Genomic DNA, 27521 nt, shown 5'->3' with positions numbered 1-27521 from the left:
AGGAATGTATTAGGGAGGACTGCATCTGTATCTTTCACAACTCACCAGCTGCACAGAGAGGGTGTGAGGAGCTAATTCATTCAGGAAGTTGGATCAACACTCATTTTCCTACATGCATCTCCCCAGCATATAGTGCAGCTAAATATGGAGCAAGCCTAGAAAGGCAGAAGCAGCAGGCTTCACGTTGAACTGAAAGGCTTTTCTCCAGACTGCTGATGTTCTGAACAGCTATAGCTGTACAAGCTCAGGCAGAGCTTGAGAGAGTCCAAAGGAGAGCCACCTGCATGATCAAAGGCCAAGAGAGCAAGCCTTTCAAGGAGAGGCTGAGACATGGGACTCTTCAGCCTGGAGAAGAGAAGGTACAGGGTGGGAACTTGGCGGCTGCCTATAAGTATATAAGGGGGTGCACCAGGATTTGGAGGAACAGTTGTTCACCAGGGCACCCCAACAGATAACAAGATCTAACGGCTGCAAACTTCTGGAAGGCTGATTTACAGTGGACATAAGGAAAAACTTCTTTACAGTCGAATGTCCAGGTTCTAGAACAGACTCCCCCCATAGGTGTGCAAGCACCCACTCTGGACTAATTCAAAAGGCGTTTGAATGCATATCCTGCTGGGATCACTTGATCCCAGCAGACTTCCTGGTTATGGCAAGGAGGGATGGATTTGATGATCTTGCGAGGTCCCTTCCAGCCCCTAACGTCTCTGAAATCTATGAAAGCTCTCCATTTGGGCCTAGGCCTGGGACTGCTGCAGAGGGAAAGGACCCACCATCCTCCAAACCCCTTGTGCTCCAAGTGCTTTAGCTTGGACCCTGCTTGCAGTGGGGGTACAATGCCAGGGTCACATATTCCTGCTCATGTAGATTGGGATAGTGAGTTCCAGGCCCACATGCAATGCCCAATTAATAGCATATGAGGCACCCATCAAACACAACACAGAAATACACTTTAGGGCACCCTCTCTGAAAGGTCTTCCCCTTCTGATGTTATTTCCACTTAATCTCCTGGCTGTATACCCAGTAGGCTTGATATAGCACCAACTGCCCTAAAGCCATGGAAGAAACAGTTCCCTGCCCCAAACACTCTTGTTATCATTAGCCATACTTGAGGACTACACAAAACCCACCACTTTAGTTTTGGTAGCTTAAAGAACATTTTCCTTCAGTTTTCTGACAGATTTAAAAATCCACATGCACAGGGACTGATCCAGAACCCAGTGAAGTCAATGAGAGTCTGGACACTGAAGTAGTCCTAAAAAACATAAGTATGTGTGTAACTTTCTTCAGATGGACTGTCATCTTCATTTCAGCAGAACTGCTCACATGAGGAAAGTTAACCTGTTTTCATGAAGCCACTCCAAAGCCAGGAATGAGTTTTGGGTTCAGCATGTATCATGGAGAGATATTTGTCCTATGTTTGAGCTAACTTTACGTTTAATCTCTTTTCAAAAACAAATAATAAGCTCTATTCATTTTTATTACTTTTATTGCTATATGGATCATGTTATTCTGTATGTATTTATTGTAGCAATTTTGTGACATATCTTAATCAAAAGGCTCTAGCCTGACCTGCTGACAAATGTGGTTCTCTCTAACTAATGATTATTTGCCTGTTTGAAGAGCATACCTAGTAAACAGAGGGAAAGTGAACTTCTTAGCTGTCAATGGCCAACTGCTTAATAAGGACAAGAGCAATTGTCAGAGAAACCCAGATTCCCAGGCACCTTGAAAAAGGGCTATCAAAACAGGGAGGCAACTAGTTTCTGGGGTGAGTACCCAAAATATCGTTCAGCTTGGAATGAGAAGTGCTAGTTTCACACAGGAGCAACAACACTCCCAGGGGAAGTCCATATTCCCTAGGCCGGAGGCAGTGCTCTAAAGACTCTTGCTCCCTGGGAAATAGAATTGTAATAAATGGGTGTGGGGAGGGGGAGAGAAGGCTGTCTTGAAGGTATTTAGGAGGTGATGGTTGGGAAGTTGTCTTTGGAATTTACCACACCTTGTGATGTTTCCTGGTGCCCGGCTGTCAGAGCTTATAGTCCGCAAATACTCAGAAAACACTGACAGAATTCTCTGAAGGGCTATGTTGCAGTCAGACAGGAGGGCGAGAATTTTATTAGTTTTATTTTTGTACTTGCCTTCAAATTCTATGGTCACTTTCTTTTGCACAGTTCATTTCTTCTGTATACCAGCTTTTCTTGCATGCAACATACCCTGGAGTATAATACACACCTCATTTATGAAAGGCAGAATGATGAAAAAAAGATTTTTCCAGAAATATAGTCACAGAGCCTAATCTTCAGCTGACTTACCCTCTGTGTCCTACTTAATGAAAGCTGAAACCCTAGCTGCTTGTAAAGAGAGTTGTAGTCTCCAAGGCAGTGAAATGGGAAGAGAGAGATCAGAAGCAGCTAGCAAACAGAAAAATTGCCTTAAGAAAGGTTATCTTGATTAGCAGAACATCAAGACTATGAAAAAGGAGAGATGATCATTTACGCCTCTGGAATGAAGAACAATGAGCCAGTAAGTCAACTGACTCCCTCAGCTACCTGAACAGCAGTGCAAGATCTGCTGTACTGTGGAACAAGAATCAGAGCAGGGTTCTTCTAGCCCAGTCAGGAAATCAGCTTCCCTATGCATCTAATATACATCCCATTTGGGGGGCGGAGGGGGAGAAGGTATGCATTGCATTCAAGAAAATATGGCAATAAATCCTTTGCTGTTCTGTTGCCCTACTGGTTGTCCATGGTAAATTTTGATTTCAGAGCAGCTGAGAACTCAAACTTGCCTCTTCTTTGGGGAAAGGGACCCATAATTTTGCACAACCCAAGGGCAAAGACTCTGGTGCTGGCAAAGGGTTTCCCTATTGCAGCTCTGTAGTCAGGTATGAGGGCAGGTGGAACTAAGGATTGTGGGGATGAGAAATGGACAGGGAAAACCTTAGACTGTTCTCTGATAAGCTGTAGAAGCAGTAGAACAGTGGGGAGAAACCTGGGGCTCTGGGAGCACCCTGACTGCTGGGTTTGTAACATATTTGCAGGATTGGGACCATAATGGCTACCACATAGGCTGGCATTAATGATTTTAGGTCCTGGTCTTGCAAGCACCACTTGGTATAGAACTCACTGCATTGACTTCTGTGGGACTGCCCCCATGCATACATGTAAGAATGTACATAAGTATTTGCAGGGTTAGGACAGGCCTGTAAGTGCTTGCAGAAGTGGGAACAAAGGGATCCATTTAGAGTTTACTAAATCAAAATGAGTCTTGCAGTTGCTTCCAAATAGGTTTTGGATCAGGCTATAGGATATTAAGAATAACATTTTTAAAGAAATCTAAGAGACTCAGGAACAGAGGTCGCATGTTAAGTGACTTAAGAGATGCTGTCCCATTGCCTTGTTGTTAGATTCAGGTTCCTAAAACATTTAGGGCCCAATCCAAAAAGATATTGAGGAATTTCAAGGGAATATATCTGTCTAAATGTTTTTTATGGATCTGGCCCTTAGAACATTTGGAAATGATACCCTCAATGTTTTTGTATATCTATCTTTTACTTTCCTAAAAGGAAGCTTGTCAATTCACCTTTAACTCTGAATTTCCTTCCATTAGTGTTTTAATTTACAGTCCCAACAACACTAAAAGGCAGGTTTTTGTGGTCAAATATATTGCTACATTAATACATTGTGAACATGACATGAAGCATGAAAAGAAAAGAAAAGAAAAGAAAAGAAAAGAATATATTAACAGAAGAAGCTACATGGCACACTAGAGAATTGAAGTGCCATTTTATTACATATACCTTAGAGTTAAAGTTTTAATTTTCTTTTAAAAGATAGCAATATATCACTTTCATCCACTGTGTTAAAAAAATAATAGAGGAAGCGATCGGTTCTTTGTTTTAGAAACAAGAAATGAAAAGGAAAAACCAAGCTATGCTTGGGCAACATTAACCAAACCCCTGCGATTTCTCATTAATAACAACATTATTGATATTATTAATATTTGCCCTCATATACACCTTTCCTCTGAGGAGGAAGTACCATAATTCCTCCAAAGATTTTGAAGCATTTTCCATTTCAAATGAACTAATCACAATTCCCTTGTAAACTATTACAAGTTCTAATTCACAGATGGGGAAACTGAGGCAATACACAGTTAATGGCAACCAATTTTCATTTGGTGCTGAGCACCCATGGTTCTCATTAAGTAGTCTGGCTATGATCGCACGGCTAGTCATTGGTAGCTCCAGAAATAGAAGCCAACAGTGCTGATTCCCAGCCCCCTGATTTAAGCATTAGCTCACAGTGCCTGCATGTCTGTATGTATAGCAACATATGTATATACAGTACAAGTACAGTAGAGGCTGCCACTTCACATGCTTGACTCGTGTGGCAGTGCAGGCACTGGGGAGTTTTTAAAAGTAGAAAGGTATTTGAAGGCATGTTTTCTTTACAAGCTGCAGACACTTGCCTCTTATCAAAGAAGGTCACAGCCCCGGCAGAGGGATCTTGGTGGCTATAAACCCAGCAGTTTCCAAATGGTTCCTCACTCTAGCAGCGTTTCCCACTGCCTTATATTGCAGAGTGTTGGAACTATAATTGGAGACAAGCACAGTATATCATTTTCCCAGGAGCCTCTGGTAGCATAAGTTCAGAGCCTGTTGTCATGATGGACACCCACATCTGTGCCCTACAAGCGGGGAGGTCAGCCATCATTCATGAATGCACACGGACCACTTACAATCTAGTTACAGCTACAACATGTTTCTCACCCACTCTGCTTTCCCCCAGTAACCTGTTACATTTTTAATGCCTGCATTAGCTCTTGCAACAATTGATAACCCAAAGCTTTTCTCTGTTAGCTTAAAAGTGTGGAAATGCCAAGCCATGAGCAGCTTTCAATCAAACACCAAAGAGCCAAGTATTTTGCAGGTACAGTTCCATCCCAGAAGAGAAAGTCGACCTTCCCACCCCCACATTTATTATAATAATTTATTCTTATTTATGAAGTGCTATGTGTTACAGTGAGTAAGTTCTGGCAATAATCTTCACTGTTCACTCACCTCCCTTTGATGGGAAAATAAATAAATAAATAAACAAATAAACAAATAAACGAAGGATAATTGCGGGTCTTATAATTGATCTTTACAAGGTGAATTACTACTTCTCATTCAAAACAAACACAAAGTGATCACTGTAACAGGGTTCCCGACCAGAGCCCTGTTACTTAAGGAAATCCCCGCAGCTGACAGTCATGATGCCCAGGTGGGGGCAGGAGGGGAGATTCCCCACACCACCAGTGAGCCAATGGAGCTTGGCTTCCGGGAATATAAGGAGGATGAGGCCCTGGGAAAAATGACTGCAAGCACTGAGAGAACGAGAGAGGGATCGCCCAAGATCCCAGGGGAAGACTACCCCTAAACACAGCGCTGAGATGCGGAGAAAGGACCATGCGACTGCCAGGCCCATAAAGATGTCGGATACCTGCAACGGGACTCCAGACGCCGGCGGTAAGTTGAAAGTGGGAAGAAGTTGCAGGTCTGGGCAGCAACAGGACAAGGCGTCCCACAATAGTCAGCTCCCGGTGGAGATCCGGAAGGGAAGCCAGCAGTGGCTCCAGAGCACAAGGAGTAGACAACTGGGACCCGCTGTGCCAGTGTGGGCAGTGGGGGAGCTCTCAGAGACGAGGCTATACAAACAGCTGGGAGGCAGAGAAGAGACGCGGCGTGCCTCTGCCGCTAACAAGGCTATTAGTGGGCAATGAGCTGGCCCAGGTGGGGGCGGCTCACATTTAGGGTGGCTGATTCAGAACTTTAAGATTTTATTAGCCACATCAGAGGGATAGCCGGGACTACTCTTTTGCAGGAATGGGTGCAGGACAAGGCACCATCTGTATGAAATTCTAGAGAAGCAATTAGCATTAGGGGACACTGGTCGGTACTTACCTCTAGAACTGCAAAGCCGGTGATCCTCTCCGGAGCATAAGTTGGATGTGCTGCTGCCTGCAGACCAGGCCACTGTAAAAGACAAAAGAAAGAATAAAAGCACCCGATAATCATGTGGTGGGTAAAGTGTTATTACTTCGTGGGTACCTACTGACATGTCATCTCTTTCCTCCCTTTTAATAAGATCAAAGTCGTGGCAGGAAAGAACCAGGGGGACAGGCAGTATCCCGCTGACTAGGTAACAAATTGGTGCATTGGCTGGGAACCGCGGGCTCCATGATGGAAGCAATGGACACACAGGCTCCCACTGATTGGCAGCAAGCTCACAACCTGATGTTAAGACTCCTCGAAGGCCAGCAGGCCCAGCTTGAGGAGATGGTAAGGACGCGAACCCAAGAGGCCGAGGGAAGAATCCAGCTGTTTGCTTGCCAACAAGACCTGTGCGAAAAGATCGAGGCACAACAGATGCTAATGGTACAAGAGGGTGGTGGCTCAGGGCTGCCTCGGATGTTGGCTGAGGGTGACGTAGAAGCCTATCTGGAGTCATTTAAGAGGGCAGCAATGGCCACAAAGTGGGACCCGGAAAGTTGGGCAGCCAGGTTGGGGCCTCTCCTCATTGGGTCAGCACAAGCTGCCTACCGAGCCCTCAGCAGGGCAGAGGCCCGGGACTAGAGCAAGGTTAAAGAAGCAGTTTTATACCATCTGGAGATCTCACTGGAGACATAACAACACAAGTTCCGGGCACAGAAAGGCCCTGAAGTCGGATGGCCTCGATTACTGGCCCAGACCCTCTAGGACTTGGCCAAACGCTGGTTACAGCCAGAAGCACACACTACCCAATAAATACTGGATATGATAGTTTTGGAACAGTTATTGACAAACCTCACGGGCAGCTCCCAGAGACGGGTATGGTAGCCACCAGCTAAAAACTATGGAGGAGACACTACGCCTAGCTGAAAATTATGCATCGGTGGAAGGGGAAGGGGAGATCCCCAAAAGGGACTGAGCTGGCAGCCCTGCTCTGACCCCATGACAGACCATCGCAGGCCCTCCCCGATGTGGAGAGAGCACGCGGAGGGAGGGATGTGCAGGGAGCTACCGGGAGCTAACCTGCTACTGCTGCAGAGAGAAGGGCCACATGTCCCAGTCCCTAGGCCCAAACCACTGTGGCCAATGCACATGATGAAAAGATGGATTGTAGTTTTGGGGGGTACAGAAGTCTGGGCCAAAAGAGCAAGCCCATGGTAGAAGTAAGAATAGGCAACACAATCACACCTGCGGTCATGGACACTGGCTGCTCCCAGTCAATGATACATAATGAGCTTTTTCCCCACATCTAGGGAGCCCCGGAAGCCTGGTGTCCATGATATGTATGCATGGTGCCGCCTATGCAGATCAATGGAAGGAGGTAAAACTCTTGGTGCTGGGGCGCAATGAAGAGATTCCTGTGGGGTTGGCCGAGACGTTACCTTGCCCCATGCTGTTGGGCATGGATTGGCCACACCTGGAAGAGGTTATTTGCCAGCTGATTATGGAGACACACAAGGAAGAAGAAAAGAATCCCCAGGCTCTTTGTTTCAGGGATCTGGAGGAAGACCTGGATGTGGACAAGATTATAGGAAAAGGGGACTTTCATCAGGAACAACATCAGGAACCCTTATTCAGGAATATTTGGGAATCCCAGCTCACCAGAATTGAGGAAGAACCCAGAGATCTGCAGAGATCCCTCCAAAATCCATGATACAAGGTAAGGAAAGGCCTTTTTTACTAGGTAGAGGATCAAGAGGAGGGAGAAGAGAAAGCCCAGATCCTGGTCCCCTGGGAATATTGGGAGGGCTTGCTGCGGGTGGCCCATGCTCTGCCCATGGGGAGGCACCTAGGAAGAGATAAGACGGAGGCCAGGCTAAAGCACAGGGTCTTTTGACCTGGCATATGCAAGATGGCAGACAAGTTCTGCACGGAACGTCCAGATTGTCAAAAAACTGGGGAAGTAAGGCCAGCAAGTGTCCCCCTGATACCAATGCCCCTGATTGTGCAGCCATTTGATCGAATTGCACTGGACATAGCCAGGCCCTTCCCACGTAGCAGGACGGGGTATCAATTCATTCTTGTCATCATTGACTATGCTACCCGATTCCCTGAAGTGGTACCATTGAAGTCAGTAACAGCTCCGGCCATAGTGGGGGTCCTGCTGAGATGGATTGCCTGGGTGGGGATACCCTGCGAAATCTTGACGGACCAAGGAAAACATTTCATGTCAGAGATTTTAAAGGGGGTCTGCCAGGTGCTGAAAATTAAACAGCTGTGCACTTCAATCTATCATCCTCAAGCCGACGGCCTAGTGGAGCAGTTTAACTGCACCCTCAAAGGAATGATCAGGGCATGCATTCAGGGTGACCCCTGGGAATGGGATGCCATGCTACCCCCACTACTCTTTGCAATAAGGGAAGTCCCCCAGGCTTTGATTGGGTATGCCCCATTTGAATTAATCTATGGTCACAGTCCTCGAGGACCATTAGACGTAATATGTGAGGAATGGGTGCACACTGGGACCGACCCACCACAACCATGGGTGGTGGAGGAGTTCAAGAAGCAGCTGCAAAGGGCCCAAGAAATAGCACAAAAAACCTTATCCAGTGCCAAGAGAGACAGAAACAATGGTACGATGTCCGATCCATCAAAAGGGAACTTCAGGTAGGAGACTGGGTAGTGGTATTGCTCCCAGACAACACCCACAAGATCATGGCCCGATGGCAAGACCCCTTTTGCGTGACCCAACACACAGGGCATGTGAATTACGAGGTGTTGCGAATGACACCGACATGGAGAAAGCAAACACATCACATCAACCTGCTGCGAAAGTTGTGTCAAGGAGACGGGTGGCTAATGAAGCCAGTAGATGAGATTGAAGAAGAAAATGGGACAACCCTCCGGGACCTGACAGAGGCTCGGGGGAACCAAAGATAGGCATCCAACTGGACCCAAGCCATCAAGCTGAAATAAGAGCACTGATTGCCAAATTTCATGATGTATTCAAAGAAGTGCCAGGAGAGGCTAGAAGGGTCAGCCACCATATCATGACCCCACAGGGACGCATAATTAGAGATCACTGGAGGAGGCTACCTCGCCACCTGTGGCCGGCCATCAAGGAAGAAATCAAACAAATGAAGAGACTGGGGATTATCGAAGAGTCTAAAATTCCCAGGAGAAGCCCCATAGTGGTGGTGCCAAAACAGGCTGGGTCAATTCGTTTGTGCATTGACTATTGGAAACTAAATGACATTGCCTTCCCAATGCTCCAAATTGACGACATGTTAGAGAAAGTGGGACAGGCTCAATATATATCCACCCTGGATCTCACCAAAGGATACTGGCAGATCCCAATGGCCATGGAAGAGAAAGAAAAAATAGCATTTGGCACCCCATGGGGCCTCTTCCAATTTAAAAGAATGCCGTTTGGGTTACATGGGGCTGCCACCTCCTTTCAACGGTTAATGGAACGTACACTTGCCCCACACCAGGACTATGCAGCAGCCTACATAGATGATATTATTATTTTTTCACCTGACTGGAAAGCCCAACGATGACACTTTTGGCAGATATTGGAAAGTCTCAGGAGGGAGGGGCTCACTGCTGATCCCAAAAAATGCACACTAGGAAAAGGGGAGATGCAATACCTGGGATTCTTGGTAGACCAGTTGGTCATAAAGCTGATGACTGACAAAGTGGCTGCCATAAAACAGCACCCCTTATTAAGATGTTGAAGCAACTACGATCCTTCCTGGGGTTTGCCAACTACTACCGGTGTTTTATTCCCAACTTTTCAGAAAAGGCAGTGCCACTGACGGAGTTGACTAAGCGGTGGCACAACCTGGTCCCATGGGATTCAAGAGCTCTCAGGGCCCTTGACCAATTAAGAGAAGCCTTGTGCCAGCAACCGGTTCTGTATACACCCAATTTCTGAAAAACCTTCTTTTTACAAACAGACACCTCATCAGTAGCCCTGGGGGCCATACTATTCCAAAAAGATCAGGGAGCAGAAAGACCAGTGGCATTTGCCAGTAGAAAGTTCAACCCAACAGAAACCCGTTACTCCACAATACAGCGGGAATGCCTGGCGGTGCAATGGGGCATACAGCTCTTTCCGTACTATCTGTTGGGCAGGGAATTTGTGCTCATCACCGATCACGCTCCCCTGCAATGGTGTGGACAGCTAGGTTGAATAAAGCAAGACTTATGAGGTGGTCTCTGGCCTTACAGCCATTTTGTTTTTCAGTAGAGCACCGAGTGGGCAGAAGGAACAAGAATGTAGATTTCCTATCCTGCCCCGGAGATGACCTCGACAAGGACACAACCCAAAAAAGACGACACGCAGAAAGATCAGTTACCAAACCTTGACATTATAACCTTCTAACCCAGGCAGGGGTTTCAGAGGAGAGGTTTTTTTCTCCCTTCTTCCCCTCCTCTCCTCTCCTTTTTGTTGTTCTCTTTTTTTTATTTTTTTGACTCCCCTTTTGGGGCTCCCCGGTGACCCTTCCTCCACAATGAACTATCTGACACCCTCCAAAAGGTGGAGGCGTAAACTAAGAGACCAGAGGGGGAGGTGTGTAACAGGGTTCCCGACCGGAGCCCTGTTACTTAAGGAAATCCCCGCAGCTGACAATCATGATGCCGAGGCAGGGGGGGAGATTCCCCACGTCACCGGTGAGCCAATGGAGCTCGGCTTCCAGGAATATAAGGAGGATGAGGCCTTGGGTAAAACGCCTGTGCCTGCAGGCACTGAGAGAATGAGAGAGGGATTGCCTAAGATCCCAGGGGAAGAGTACCCCTAAACACAGTGCTGAGATGTGGAGAAAGGACCACACGACTGCCAGGCCCATAAAGACGTCGGATACCTGCAACGGGACTCCAGACGCCAGCGGTGAGTTGAAAGTGGGAAGAAGTTGCAGGTTCGGGCAGCAACGGGACGAGGCGTCCCACAACAGAGTCAGTTCCCAGTGGAGATCCAGAAGGGAAGCCGGCAGTGGCTCCAGAGCACAAAGGATAGACAGCTGGGACCCGCCATGCCGGCGTGGGAGCTCTCAGAGACGAGCCTACACAAACCACTGGGAGGCGGAGAAGAGATGTGGCGAGCCTCTGCTGCTAACAAGGCTATTAGCAGGCAATGAGCCGGCCCAGGTAGGGGTGGCTCACATTCAGGGTGGCTGATTCAGAACTTTAAGGCTTTATTAGCCACATCAGAGGGATGGCCAGGACTACTCCTTTGCGGGAATGGGTGCAGGATGAGGCACCATCTGTATGAGCTTCTAGAGAAGCAATTAGCACTAGGGGACCCTGGTCGGTACTTACCTCTAGAATTGCAAAGCCGGCCATCCTCTCTGGAGCATAAGTTGGATGCACTGCTGCCTGCAGTCCAGGCCACTGTAAAAGACAAAAGAAAGAATAAAAGCACGCGATAATCATGTGGCGGGTCAAGCATTATTACTTCGTGGGTACCTACTGACATGTCATCTCTTTCCTCCCTTTTAATAAGAGATAAGTCATGGCAAGCGAGAACCAGGGGAACAGGCGGTACCCCACAGACCCAGTAACAATAACGTTAGAGCACAAGGTCAGTAAAGTCCATGTTTTTAGTTTTTATGTCCATTGAGTGACTCTCAGCTGAGCTCACCTTACTAATTAATCTCTTTTGCTTTATCTCTGCAGGTCCCACTCCTAGTGGTTGGCAGATCTGCATTCCCCTCCCTGTTCCTCAGAGGAGTCTCACCTTTTCCGCACAATTCAGTTAAGTACCTCCATGACACATGGGGTCTCTTTTGCCTAGACGCCGCTGCAATATTTTCGTGCCTCCACACAGGCTGACTCAACCCTCTGGGTTGATCTACACTGCTCAGTCCCCTTCCAGGGGTTGATTGTTGGAGGAAATGTCCTTTTAAAGGCATTCCCTTGGTTCTTTTCCAATCTGTAATTATAAATTCTTCTTGGTTGCTGAGATCTCCAGCCAGGAGATGCCACGTGATGATTTCATCACCTGTGGTTGATGTCTCCAGTCCTTGGTAAGTTTTTCTTCCCTCTCCTTCATAACAGGGTGAGTAGGCGCCTTGTTACATTCCTCCCCTTTTAATTCCTTTGGCTAATACATTTTCAGTTGTTAACTCATTTTCTTGGAATCGAATTTCAGTTCTCTCCTGTGATGTCTTCTTCTCTTCTGTTATGGAATGAGACAGGAAGTCAGCAATTATATTCTTTTTTCCAGGTCAGTGCTCTACAGAGAAATGGAATGGCTGTAATGCCATTGACCACCGCATTATACACGCGTTGTCCATTTTTGCTGATTGAAGCCATCTTAATGGAGAGTGCTCTGTAATTAATATAAACTTCCACCCTAACAGATAATATCTAAAAAGCTCAATTCCCCAGCAGATTGCCAAACCCTATCTCTTTATGGTAGAATATCTGACTTCAGCCCCTGAAAGTTTTTTGCTGGCATAAGCTATGGGTCATTCTTCTCCTCGAAATCTTTGGAACAGCACAGCTCCTATAGCACTTCCTGAAGCATCTGTTTATAATAAAAATAATTCCTGAAAATTGGGTGTGTAAAACACTGTTTTTTTACACAGTACCTCCTTGACTGTCTTAAAGGCTTTTATAGCTCATTCGGACTATCTCAACTGACTTACTTTCCCTCTTGTCACATCTGTCAATGGAGCCACTAACTCTGAAAATCCTTGAATAAACCACCAGTAGTAATTAGCAAATCCTAAAAAGGACCTGAGCTGCTTTTTGTTTCTAGGTAACCCATAATCCCGGATAGCAGCCACTTTATCTGCTATGGACTGTATATGACCCTGTCCTATCTGAAACCCTAGATATGGGGTTTCCTCCTGGCCAAGCACACATTTCTTAGGGTTAGTAGTTAATCCCGTAAATGTTAATTCTTGTAACACTGCCCTCAAATGCTGACAGTGTTGTACCCAATCCTCAGAAAAGATAATAATATCATCTATGTACACTGTGGAGTAACTTTCATGTGGGGATAGGATCTTATCCATCAGTCACTGAAATGAAGCGGATGCCTCATGTAACCCAAAGGGCATTCTTTTAAATTGGAATAAACCCCAGGGTATACAGAACATGGTTTTCTCTCTATCCTGGATGGCCATAGGGATCTGCCAATATCCCTTTGTTAAATCAAGCATTGAAATATACTTGGCCTGGCCTATTTTTTCCACCATGTTGTCAACCTGCAGCATTGGAAAAGCATAAAAAATTGCCACTTCATTTAATATCCTATAATCTACAGAAATCCTCATTGAACACCAGGTTTTGGTACTATAACTAACGGACTTCTCCGAGGGCTACGTGACTCTTCTATAATGCCTGGTTGTTGCATTTGACTGATCTTTTGTCTTACAGATTGCCAGAGGTGATGGGGTAAACATCTCCAATGATTTCTCACTATACACTCCGCAGTGGGTTTTATGTGGTGCTATACTCCTTTAGCCTCTCCTGGTGTCTCACTGAACACCTACTGGAATTCTCATATCAATTCCTCTAGCTTTTTTTGTTGTTTCCCTAATAAGTTCTTCCCCATCTTAGGGTCTCCTTTTTTCAGTTCTGATAATGATGGGCCCCTATCACATCCAGGTCTTGAGACTCAACCCTTCCCTGCATAAACCATCCTTCTTCATTATGCCATTTCTTGAATAAATTAACATGATAGTTCGTCTCCTCCTCACAGGTTCTGTCTGTTGTACCTCATAATTCATTGGGCCCAGTCTGTGTGTGACCTGAAATGGCCCTTGCCATCTGGACAACAATTTATGATTATTATCGAGCAGCATTACTAGTACCCAATCACCTTCCTTGAATTCCCTATTTTGGGTATGCACATTATAAATTTGCTTGTGTCTTATTTGGCTTCTACCTAAATGTTCTTGAGCCAAGTTTCTTACTCATTCTAACCTTTCTTTGAACTCCTGTACTGGGCAAAGTTGTTGTACCTCTGGAGGGCCTTTTTCTAACCACCCTTCACAGATTATATCCAATAACCTTCAAGGTTTGTGCCCATAAACTAATTCAAATGGTATGCAACCTGTGAAAGCTTGTGGTACTTCCCTAACAGAAAATAATAATAGCGGGATTATGGCCTCCCACTTCTAAGGATTACCTTGAATATACGCCCAAATCATGTTCTTTAGAGTACAGTTAAAATGTTCCACTGCTCCGTCTGTCTATGGATGATACACGGAGGTCTTTAATTGCTTAATCTTAAGTATACTACAAACCTCTTTCAACACATTGGACATAAAGTTTTTTCCCTGGTCAGTAAGAATCTCCTGTTGTATACCCACTTGCGATACCCATTTTATGAGCTCCTCTGCTATCTTTGTCGCTGTAATCAATTTCAGAGGTATAGCTTCAGGAAACCTCGTTGCATAGTCTATTATCACAAGAACAAATTGGTAACCTGCGTTGCTCTTGGGGAATGGTCCCATAATGTCTAATGCTATACGATCAAATGGCCTGTCTGCTAACGGTAACAGCACTAAAGGTACACGTACAGGTCTTCTATCAGAAACTTTCTGACATTCAGAACAGCCTCGCCAATATCTTTCTACTAACCTATACATATATCTCCTATGATTTCTTCTAAATCTATCTCAACATCGGGATTACCAGCTTGGTTGTTTCCTTCTGAGTCTATCCCTATAAAGCCTCTGTCTTGGTGATTCCTGAACCCATCTATTTTGAGATTCCTCATAGCTTGTCCTACTACTTCCTTCAAATAAGGCCAATCCATACCCAATAGTATAGGGCATGGCAGAGTATCTGTGAGACCTATTACTGTTCATCGCAATCTTTTCCTCTTATAAGTGTAGGATGCTCTGTGAATGCACACCATGCTTACAGATGTCTCAGTCTTGCCTACTTGTGAGGGGATTAAGTCATTTTAACCATGGCTTGTGTACATCCTGTGTCTACAGTGGCAGAAATTATTAAATCCCCTATCTTAACATCTACTATGGCAGGGGTTTTCAACCTTTTTTAAGCAGGGTACCCCTTCTGGTGGGTACACCTTCTGGACACAGAGCGGGCGGTGGGGGGGTTGCTATCAGGTGGCCAGATGCGGAGCTGGTGGTGCAAGGAGCTCACACGTGGCTGCCACTGCCATCTATACACTCCGTGTCACCACTGGGTGCTGTTTTCCTGTGCCCAAGTATCCCTGCTTCTCTGCACTGCCAGCTTCATGTCTGGCCAGCCATCAGCACCCCTTCCTCTGACAACCATCTATATAGTCAGTGCCGCCACTGGGGAAAGAGGGGGTGCTGATGGCCAGCTGGATGAAAAGCCAGCAGCATGGAGAAGCAGGGATACTTGGGCTCAGGAAAGCGGTGTGCAGCACCTGGCAGCAGCCCCGCCCCCCATGCTGCCACTTCCCAGGTATCCCTGCTTCTCTGCACCACCAGCTTCACATCTGTCTGGCCATCAGCAACCCCCCTCCCCCGGCTAACTGAACACGAAGCTGGCAGCATGGAGAAGCAGGGGTACTCGGGCATGGGAAATGGCACATGGTGGCAATGTGAAGTGATGGATGGCAGCGGTAGCCTCACCCCCATGCCACCACTTCCTAAGTACCCCTGCTTCTCCGCACCACTGCCACATACCCCCTGGGGCCTTCCCAAGCACCCCCAGGGGTACACATACCCCCTGTTGACAACCCCTGTACTATGGGTTTAGACTTTTTCCAAGGGCCCTTGTGCCTGCCAAAGCTGCAATCCATCTGTTCCTCATGTAGAAAATCCTGCACCTGGTCACTTATTCTCTTTTTTGGGCAAAACCTAGCAATATGCACCTTGTCCCCACATCTGAAGCATACTTCTTTTGCCTCCCCATTTCTGACCTCATGACTAATTGTTTTCGACCTCTCAATTTTGTGTCCCTGACTCATGTTGTCTTGTTGGCCAGCAGCCACTGAGTTTCCACTTCTTCCTCACAGGCTCAACTTCGTGGCTGACAACCATGAAGTCTTCCACTAATCTTAAAGCTTCTTCCAGTGACCGTAGTTGATGTCTCTTTACCCATCTCTGTGTATTACTGCTTAAATCTGTGAGAAATTATGCAGAGCAGTAATGTTCAATATCTCAGCTATGGATTTGTTCTCTGGCTGGATCCATCTCTCGAGTAAATCCCTTAACGTCTGTGCTAATAGCCGGGGTCTCCTTTCTTCTGGATTCTTCTTAGCCCTGAAGAGTTGCCTATAGGATTCTGGAGATATTTCCACTCTATAGAGTATAGCATTTTTAACCTTACCATAATCTCTTGCTTCCTCGTGAGATAAGGGGCTCTATTAGCAGCTTGGACTGGGCCTATAAATTAGGGCCCAAGTTGTGTTGTCCATCCTGCCAGATCCCAATTCACTTCTATCACTGCACTCTCAAAGGCTTCTATAAAAGCTTCTATATCATCTTGGGGTGTCATTTTGGGGAGCTTTGTCCCGTCCCTGTCCTACACCATCATTATTTGCTTTGCCTCCAACTTCTCATTTAATTCCTGTTGTCTAGAAAATATCATGATGCAAGCCTCCACCTCCTGGGCTCTAACCCTTACCAGCTCTTTCATTTGTGCTTGCTGGTTTTGCAAGATCCTTAGGATGATGGTGTGGGCTTGCTGCCAGTCCTCTTCACATCTCCACTCCTCATCTCCGTCTTGTTAGCTGTTCCTGGCCAATGCACCACTTTTGTTACAGTAAGTTCTGGCAATAATCTTCACTGTTCACTCACCTTCCACCCCTTTGATGGGCGAATAAACAAACAAATAAACAAACAAAGGATAATTGCAGGTCTTATAATTGATCTTTACAAGATGAATTACTACTTCTCACTCAAAACAAACACAAAGTGATCACATTAGAGCACAAGGTCAGCAAAGTCCATCTTTTTAGTCTTTATGTCTGGTGAGTGTCTCTCAGCTGAGCTCTCCTTACTAATTAATCTCTTTTCCTTTATCTCTGCAGGTCCCACTCCTAGTGGTTGGCAGATCTGTGTTCCCATCCCTGTTCCTCAGAGGAGTCTCACCTTTTCCATACAGTTCAGGTAAGTACCTCCATGACGTATGGGGTTTCTTTTGCCTATACGCTGCTGCAAAGTTCCCATGCCTCCGCACAGGTTGACTCAACCCAGAGGGTTTTTTTGCCTCCGCAAAGTATCTCCACTTCTCAGTTCCCTTCCAGGGGTTGATTGTTGGAGGAGGTGTCCTTTTTAAAGCATTCCCCTGGTTCCTTTCCAGTCTGTAATTATAAGTTCTTCTCAGCTGTCAAGACCTCCGGCCGGGAGATGCTGTTTGATGACGTCAGCTCCCATGGTTGCTATCTCCAGTTTCTTGGTAAGTTTTTCTTCCCTCTCCTTCGTAACAGGGTCAATAGGCTCCCTGTTACACTGTGAATGAACATGTCTCCCACAGCAAAATTCTGCACTGGAAAATGCCTATACAGTCCTGATGTAAGGCAGCATTGTTAATTTGTGGTTTTATTACAAACTTTGACAACTTTTGTCACTCCTGAGGATGAGTTTAGGTTAACTGATAACTTTTATGATAAATGTTCAGTCTATTTACAGCAGTGGGGGCCAACATTTTTGGCAGGAGTGCCACAAATTAGCCCCACACCTTTACCAGGTGTCACTCTGATCCCTTTCCCTTACCTGATCTGTTCTGCTTTCTGTTCCCTGCTCCTCCATAGTCTACTACATGCCACACACATGGGCTTGTAGCATCTGTCTGCTGTTACTTGTAGCATCTGTGCATCAAGTTGACCACCCCTGATTAACAGATGGATAATGGAGTCAAGCAAGTATAAGGAATTATAGGGAAGAGCCTCAGTTTTTGTTTACAGAAATCAAGTTTCTAGCCCTTGTGATTGCACAGAAAAGCCTGCAACAGATTGCCCCTAAAGTTGCACAAACCCTGCCCCCCTGAAAACAACCCCCCCACAAAACCCCATTCCAATAAAAAAGAACCCCAAACATGTTATTTTTATTTTAATATAAACTGATTATTTTGCACCCTGACCTAAGACCTATGTTCTGTTATGACAGAAAATGATGATTTCCCAGCTGATCAAGTCTATGATCTGAAAAATCACATTGGGCTCTTAATCCAAGCGTCACTAGCAGTAAAGATCATCAGGTTTCAGTTCACAGTTTGGTGTGAATGTGCTACCCAGAAGATACTCAAACTGCTTGCTCCCTCCTAGCTGTGTCAACTCTGCAGGGGTAATGAGAGTAAGAAGAGGTAAAATCATATTTTTATCTCTGAAGGGAGCAGTTCTGATACTACACACAGTTTGAGCACCAATTTAAATCAATTTATAAACCAATTTTGTTAAATCTGTTCAACCCCCTGGTGTAGTTACTTTGATTTTAGCTTGAGATCTTTATTTCAGTATGAAACCAACTTGAGTAAAATCAAAGCAGGGCATTAGCATCACCTGCAGAAGACATCTTGCACCAATTGAACCCTGGTCTACACATAAACTTTAGCTGATTTAACTAAAGGGGTGATGTTAAATCCAATGTAGTTAAACTGATGCAACTTTGTGTGGGTGGACATGTTTATATCATTTTTAATCTGGCTTGCCTCAATTTGAAGGCACGGCAGATTTTCACTTTATAGACTAAATCAGATATATAGAATCATAGAAAATTAGGGTTAGAAGAGACCTCAGGAGGACATCTAGTCCAAACCCCTTCTCAAAGTAGGACCACCCCCAACTAAATCATTCCAGTCACAGCTGTGTCAAGCCAGGCCTTAAAAACCTCCAAGGATGGAGAATCCACCACCTTTCTAGGTATCCCGCTCCTTGTCCTGTCTTCCCCCAGAGAACAGTCTATCTCCATCCTCTTTGGAACTCCCCTTCAGGTAGTTGAAAGCTCTAACAAATCCCTCCTCAGTCTTCTCTTCTGTAGATTAAATTCCCTCAGCCTTTCCTCATAAGTCATGTGCCCCAGCCTTCTAACCATTTTTGTTGACCTCTGCTGGACTCTCTCCAGCTTGTCCACATCCTTTCTGTAGTGGAGGGCCCAAAACTGTACAATACTCCAGATGTAGCCTCACTAGTGCAGAATAGAGGGAAATAGTTACTTCCCTCAACTTGCTGGCAATGCTCCTACTAATGCAGCCCAGCAGGCTGTTAGCCTTCTTGGCAACAAGGGCATGTTGTTGACTCATATTTAGCTTATTGTCCACTGTAACCCCAAGGTCCTTTTCTGCAGAGCTGCTGCTTAGCCAGTTGGTCCCAAACCTGTAGCGGTGCATGGGTTTCTTTCTAAGTGCAGGACTTTGCACTTGTTCTTGTTGAACCTCATGAGATTCCTTTTGGCCAATCCTGTCAAGGTCACTATGAATCCTAGCCCTACACTCCAATATATCTGCTGCTCCCCACAGCTTGGTGTCATCCACAAACTTGCTGGGGGTGGAATCCATCCCATCTTCCAGATTGTTCATGAAGATTTTGGACAAAACCTGCCCCAGGACCAACCCCCGGGGCACTCCACTTGATATTGGCTGCCAACTAAATATTGAGCCATTGATCACTATCCGTTGAGCCTGACGATCCAGTCAGCTTACTGTCTAACTCATTCATCCAACCCATACTTCCTTAACTTGCTTGCAAGAATGCTGTGGGAGCTGTAACAAAAGCCTTGCTCAAGTCAAGAGATATCATGTCCACTGCTCTTCCTGCATCCACAAAGCCAGTCATCTTATCACAGAAGGCAATCAGTTTAGTCAGGCATGACTTGCCCTTGGCAAATCCATGCTGACTGTTCCTCCTTCTCCTCCAAGGGCTTAGAATTGGATTTCTTGAGGATCTGTTCCATGATTTTTCTGGAGACTGAGGTGAGGTTGCCTGATCTGTAGTTCCCTGGATTCTCCTTCTTCCTTTTCTTAAAGATGGGCCATTTTGCCCTTTTCCACTCATCCGAGACCTCCCCCAGCCGCCACGAGTTTCAAAGATGATGGCCAATGGCTCTGCAGTCACATCAGCCAACTCCCTCAGCACCCTCAGATGCACTGCATCTGGCCCCATGAACTTGACCATTTTCAGCTTTTGTAAATAGTCCTTAACCTTTTCTTTCAGCACTGAGGGCTACTCACCTTTTCCCCAAACTGGGCTGCCAGGTACACTAGTCTAGTAGCTGAGCTCGTCTGTGAAGACTGAGGTAAAAAAATGGCATTGAGTTCCTTAGCCTTTTCCACATCATCTGTCACTACATTGCCTCCCCCATTCAGTAAGGGGCCCATTCTTTCCCTTATCGTCCTCTTGTTACCGGCATATTTGTTACTGACATAGCCTTTCATCCCTTGCTAGCTGCAACTCCAATTGTGCTTTGGCTTTTCTGATTTCATCCCTGTATGCCCGAGCAATACTGCTATACTCCACCCTATCCATCTGTCCAAGCTTCCACTTGGAAGCTTCCTTTTTGTGTTTAAGCTTACCGAAGAGTTCTCTGCTATGATTTGCTGCCATATTTGCTATTTTTCCTGCACATCCAGGTGGTTTGTTCCTATGTCCTCAGTAAGGTTTCTTTAAAATACAGCCAGCCCTCCTGGACTCCTTTCCCACTCAGACTGGCCTCCCAGGGGATCCTGCCCATCAGTTCCCTGAGGGAATCAAAGTCTACTTTCCTGAAGTTCAGGGTCCATATTCTGCTATTCTCCTTTCTTCCTTTTGTCAGGATCCTGAACTCAATACCTCCTGGTCACTGCTGCCCAAGTTGCCATCCAATTCTACATTCCCCCATTAATTCTTCCCTGTTTGTGAGCACCAGGTCAAGAAGAACAAAGCCCCTAGTTGGTCTCTCCAACACTTGCACCACGAAGTTGTCTCCAACGCTCTCCAAAAACTTCCTAGATTGCCTGTGCACTGCTGTATTGCCCTCCCAACGTATGTCAGGGTGATTGAAGTCCCCCATGAGAAGCAGGGCCTGTGATTGGGAAACTTCTGCTAGTTATCTGAAGAAAGCCTAGTCTACTTCATCCTCCTGGTCTGGTGGTCTATAGCAGCCACCCACTATGACAGCATCATTGTTGCTGTCTCCTCTAACCAGAGGCAGAGGGATAAAATATTATTTGGTGGGGCTGAGTGCACACACCCTACTCACCATACACATACACCCCTCCCCGCAGCCCTCTGCTATACACCCAAATCCCTGCTGGCAACACGAGCTGTGCAGTCATGCATTTATCTGCAGGATGCGTCTGCTCCTGCCCAGGCCCTTCCTCTTGACCAGAAGGACCAGAGAGAATACCACCTGTGCCCCTGTCTCCTTCACCCTTGCACTCAGAGCCCTATAGTCACTCTTGATCTGCTCAGGGTCACCCCTGGCAGTATCACTGATTCCCACATGGATGAGCAGCATGGGGCAGTAGTCAGAGTGTTAAGATGAGTCTCAGTAATCCTTCCGTGACACCTTGGATCTGGGCTCCAGGCAAGCAGCAGACCTCCTGGGACAAGAGGTCAGGCCACCAGATGTATCCCTCTGTCCCCCACAGAAGGGAATCTCCAGCCACCACCACCCATCGCTTCCTCTTTGTGGCGGTGGTCTCATTCCTTCCTGCCTTGGGGATTCCTGACCTGGCCTCTTCCACCAATGAAATGCACTCCTGCTGTGCTCTCCAGGCATACCACTGCAGATGGGAACGATGATTTCTTGCTGCCAGAGGTCACAAGCTTCCACCTTCCACTTTCCTGGGAGTCCATGCTCTCTTCCTTTTCTAGCACTGCCTTTGGCAGTCCTTCCTCCACAGTCCTAGGGGTTTCCTCCAGCATGGAATCGATGAAGTCCTCATGGTGGAGGATGCTTTGGAGCCTTGCTACCTCCTCATGTGGCTCTCTTGCCACCTTCTTCTGTAGCTCTTTTGCCTCCTATCTGAGAGATACCATCTTGAAGATGCTAGAAATACAGATCTGATTTTTTCAACTAGAGTCCACCTCTAGCAAAAGTTCAGATATTTAAACACAACACTTGGTATTCTCTGTATACATGCTGACATACTCAGTCCTTTTAGCCACAGCAGTGATGTCTTGTTATATGTTACATTCTGAACAAACATAATACTTCCAAAACAGTAAACTTTCTATTGACACAGACACTGAAAGGTAGAGGCACAGCATCTAGCCTACTTTGAATTGTTACATACCTTACATACCCTTTGCAGTTAGCACTCCAAACATATTTCTTAAGAAAGGAGACCATTTTTGGCATTGGCTCTGTTATTGGCCTTAAACACAATAGCTTGTACTTCTCTAGTGCCCTTTTACAGAGAAGATCCCTAATCTACATAACTCCCACAAGAATCATTTCACTCCCTGCTGACATGAGCCCTGGGTGGCTTGGAACATAGCAGTGATTTAACAACGCTCAGCAGTGTTATATGCTGAGAAACTTAAGTCTACTAGTAATTAATACTCTCCCATTGAAACTAAGAAGAAAAATGTAATTTGGCCATATGTCTAAGCCTGCAAAGAGAGCCATGGGGTCTTTGTGACCACAACTCTGATTTTCAGCTTTCTCAAAAGTAGCAGCCCTGGAGGAACAATGATCCTAAAGCCACCAAGGAGCATTTTGTAGCGAACAGGAAAGGACTCAGTCTAACAAGTAACCTATACCATTTTAATACCACTTTGATTTTGACTCAAAAGCCCACTACTAAGAGGCTAACCAGGACCATATATGCTTGCTTGATCCAAAAGACTATGGAGAGCATGATGCGTCTGGGGGCAGAGATGCCCCAGAAGGTGACAAATATCTTGTCTTCTCTGATGTTCTTTTTAACAGGTTTCTAACAGAGACTTTAAAGGAAGTTGCATGTCCATTATAGCTGGGGGGAAAGAACACTGAGATGCCTGGTCACGAGATCTGTACTGAAAATACTAGGGCATACCATTCCTAGGGTATCTGGTAACTGATCGGGATATGTCTGTTAGCTACTGTTTATGAGAAAAAGGTTATGAATTTCTGTAATATTAATTGTGGTTTTACAGATACAGCATACATGAGCCCTGAGACCTGACCAATGAGCACACCTTTCATAAATGCTGATAATGCTGTAAGTAAATAAATGAAATATTAATCATCAACATCATCAAAATCCTGGAGTGATCCATCTTTATATTATTTGGAGGAGACTGTGTGATAATATCAACCTTGCCATTGCTGGAAATTATTAGAGCTATATAGCTGGTCTGAAACTAAGCAAGGAAGATTGCAATTTTAATGCATATTAATAGGACAAATGGGGGGAAAAGGAAGTTTGTGTGATTCCCTTATAGAGCAGAATGCTAAATAAGAGGATTCCAGCTGTGCAACAGGAAAGTTAAAATGGTTTGTTTGGATCATTAATATTGCAATGAAAACTAATTAAACCTAGAGCTACAAGGAGGAGCACATTAGAGATTTGAGCAGAGGCAGCACAGTATTTAAAGGCCTCCAGTTTTAATGGTTTCTTTTACCACCAACTATGGGAGCAGAGCTCATTGCATAGACAAAGTCAGGGATTTCCAGAGAATCATAAGAGAGGTGCTCTTTTCTCACTAAACTGCAGAAGCTCAGTGCCTAACCCTTTCAGGGCCCTCTTGAAAATCCCAGTTGTACACTGTGCAGCTTTCTAGACTAAGATCTAAGTGCCTCTTCCTGCGTCTCTGCTCCGACTCTTAACTCATCCAGCAGGTATCAGGTTTCTGATCTTAGGCCTTGTCACTGATGAGATATGATCCTGAACTATAGATATGCACTGCCTCCTCTGCTGATATATCCTCACCCCAACCCCAAACCCCCACACCCAACCTCCTGCCTGGCCTGACCAAGAAAACTTGCAGTTTCATTTAACTTCCTGAAGATAAAGATCTCCAATGGCTGTGACAGAAGAAGCATCTGCTAACACATTTCTGTTTCCCCTGACTCCCTCTTTTACTCAGAAAGAGGTAGCTAACCATGTTAGTCTTCTACTCTGTCTCTTAATTGGACTCCACAGCTTACAGTCTTGGCTTGAGCCTTAACCCAACACTTTCTTTCTCCTACATGTCATCATTTGTGTGGCAGAAGCCAGAATGCTGTTGCTTCCACCCAGAACTGCAAGCCTCCTCTTCCAGGCACTTCTATCTTCTTGTCTTACCTTGGGAACTTCCCTTCTCTTCTCTCCAGCCTCCAGCCATACAACCCCTGCCCTGCTGTATACATCTTTACACACAAAAAGAAGCACATACACATATACCTTTATACTCAGGGATTAATTTCAGGAGATGGTATCATTCACCTTCAGTGTTTAGTAAACTCTTCCCTTGTTTTGCATGAACCTTGTCTCTCCTTTTCTCTCCACTATTTTCTTTTGTCTTGTCTCTTTTATCCCCCCCCAGCCACACCTTTTGGGTATGAGAGCCTTCTCCTCTACTTCTGCCAGGATCCACAGAAGTTCCTTCATTTCTTATCTACTCTGAGTTTCCTTGTTTTTTCTATGAGACTGAAAACTTAGGGCTTAGCCATTCAGGTCTGTAATGCAAGACTGGAAGTTTTTCTAAATGGGATACTGTTGCTCAGATGGAAGTTATGGATATGATACAAAAATGATGGAGAGAAGTCCTTTTGACTGATGCAGGAGGTCAAATGCTCCCAATGCTCTTGCATACATTAAAAACAAAGAAAAAATTAACTAACTCCAGTTATTTGGCCAAATTCCATTTTAGTTAACTGTGTTATGCTTCCCTAAATATACCTTGCCACCTCAAAGAGATATTGTTCTCTTAGCTAACCTGTTGCCTAGTGTAACTTGTAAGCAGAATCCAGCACTGTGTGCTACACTTTTCAAAGTAGGAGATTCCTGTACATGCTGAGACTGAGAAGAGCTCTCTTTCTGCTTCCTGGCAGTGGGTGTGGTAGGTCTGACTACTGGTAATACACAAGGTGTGCATCTACATGTGCATTTTGCTATGGAGCTGACTAATTAGCTCTGCAGTAAAGCATCACCGTCTACATATATGGCACTATTAGGTCACAGTAAACTAATTAACACCACTGTAGGATAGTACTGCCCGACACAAGTACTATCCTATGGTGGAATTATTAAATGCGTCACAACACATGTGTAGATGGTGACCAGGGCTGGCTAGGGCATGAAGGTGCTACAGTGACATGAGGGTATATGCCTGCCTGCTGTATAGCCCCCACTGTAGCCCCCTTGTGCCCCAGCCAGCCCTCTGCAGCATGTTGAGCCAGGGCAGAGCAGCTTTAGGCTGGCAGGCTGACCCCACAGATCCCCTACCAGCCAGGGCTGCGCCATCCCAACAAAATGTGCTGCAGTCACAGGTGCATATGTAAACACTCCACCCAGGAGCAATAAACTCCTGCACAAACTGTGCCAGAGTTTATTCAGGCACATTAATAGCACGTGTAGATGGACCCAGGATGATCTATTCTCTGCTTTGCTGCTGCTATTACCTATATTCTCAAAGGGGAATCTCTTCCACAGTATACACAGTCTCTTAGCTCTGCCTGGCCCATGTGAGAGGTTTATTCTCCAGGGAGAGTTCAGATTACAGTGAGCCCACAGAGAGTGAGCCCAAATCAGGAAAGGGTGTGTTTGGGACTGTCCTTGGACATAGGAGACCTGACCTAAATATAGACTTCTGAATTTAAATTGACCCAGGCTTATATTAACCATCAAAATTCATGCCTAGAGATCCAAGACTACATGATTTCTTCTGTTCCCACCCATTTTCAGGAGCAGGTTAATCATCTTATTCAGTGATTTCAGACACTCCTCACTCTAATTAGACTGTGATTCTGAGAACAACCATTCCTGTTTGTCATTTTCTTGTGTATTGCTACCCCTAATCCAAAACCTTTCAATGCCATAGTTTTGAGATGACAAATACCTGCTCAGGCTTGAGTGACTGTAATAACCTTGCATCCCCTTTTTGGTGTAGTTCACATGGCCCTGGGGTACCTAGTTCAAAAGCAGCCTTTGTATGTTTCACATTCTGGTTGCATTACTTTCTCCTTGTGCAATAGCACCTTTAGAATAAACCCCGATTACCTCTTATCTTGAAAGAGACTGGTGGCAGGCAAGCAAGAGACATGTTACTGTTATCTTCAGCTTGCTTCTTTTCTGCCTCCCACTGTAGTTTTTACAAAGAATTAAAAACAGTGAAAGTTTTGCCTATGCACTTCTCAGCCTTCAGACTTGCCGATGGATGATGTATGCCCCAAGAAAGGGCCAATATGGGCTGCACACCTCACTAAAATGTTTTATAAGAATACTTTCTTACTTTTGAAGCACATAAGCCAATTTTGTTATCTGCTCTCTCACAGGAGAGGGTAAAGAGCGAGGAATGTGGTGATATTTGATTGGGGATGGAGGTTTTCTGGGTAGATGGAGGCTTGAGCTTCTAGTGGGTCTCCAGGGGGACATCGGATTAGCAGTGGAGGTGGTCTCTATTTAGGTTGCCCCTACAAATTTAGAGGCTGTTGCCCAGGTAGGATTTAGTAATACAGTTGAAATCAGATGTCTCAACTGTTACTAGGACACACACATAGTGATGATTTTATTAACAAGCAGCTATGCACAGAGATGAGGGTTATGGGAATTGACACTGAAGCCTTTAAGAAGCCTCAAGCCTTATTAACAAGACTGATGATAATGTTCATGTTTTAAAACCCATGTGCTAGGGTTAGGCACCTAAACCTATGTTGAGGTACATATATTCTTAGTGGGGAAGTCCCTAACTCACTACACAGCTGCTTAAAGGAAGTTGTAGGTAGGTGCAGATGAATTTACATTTCTAATACCAGGCACTTAAATTTGGATTTTGTTCTCCTGTCCACACTACTCATCGAAGGGGGGAGAAAAGCAGACTCCCCCATTCAGTGAACCACTCCTCCAGCAAAACAGAAGAACTTGAAATGACCAGTGCCTGAGTTTTTTTAAATGAATTTGGTGCTAATAAAATGTGCTGGTTTCATTCTTCTACACCAGTGGCTCTCAACTTTTTTTGTACCAGGACCCATTTGTAAACATTCATGGCTAGTCTTGACTCAGTGCCCCTCACTCCCGACATGCTGCCCCCTGTCTCCAGGCCCCCGTCCCACAGTGTGGGGGGCAGAGACTGGGTGTATGGAGCAGGGAGGAGGTGTGGAGTGGGGAGGGGCGGTCGGCGGCAAGCAGTCTCTTGCAGGCTGGACAGTCTCCAACAGAAAAGCCATGGTTTCCCATGTTTTTCTCCTCAATGGAAAATCCCTTTTTAAAGTTTGTTGATCCATTTTTAAAGTTTGTTCACAACCCTTTCATATATTCTTGTGACCCACTTTTGGGTCCTGATTCACAGGTTGAGAAATGCTGTTCTACGTGACAGAATCCTACATGTGTCCACAGAGCAGCAACAGAACAGGTTCTCTCACACTGTCTAACCAGAACGAGGTTCATTCAGTCCTACAGGAAACACCTTTGGGGCCAATTTCAGCCTGAATAGACATTTTATGCTTCTCTACTGGGGGACAGGTTGGTGGCAATAGGTGGTGGT

This window comes from Alligator sinensis, unplaced genomic scaffold, assembly GCF_000455745.1.
Source record: "Alligator sinensis unplaced genomic scaffold, ASM45574v1 scaffold163_2, whole genome shotgun sequence".
NCBI classification, from domain to species: domain Eukaryota; kingdom Metazoa; phylum Chordata; order Crocodylia; family Alligatoridae; genus Alligator; species Alligator sinensis.
This window is presented reverse-complemented; position numbering follows the sequence as displayed.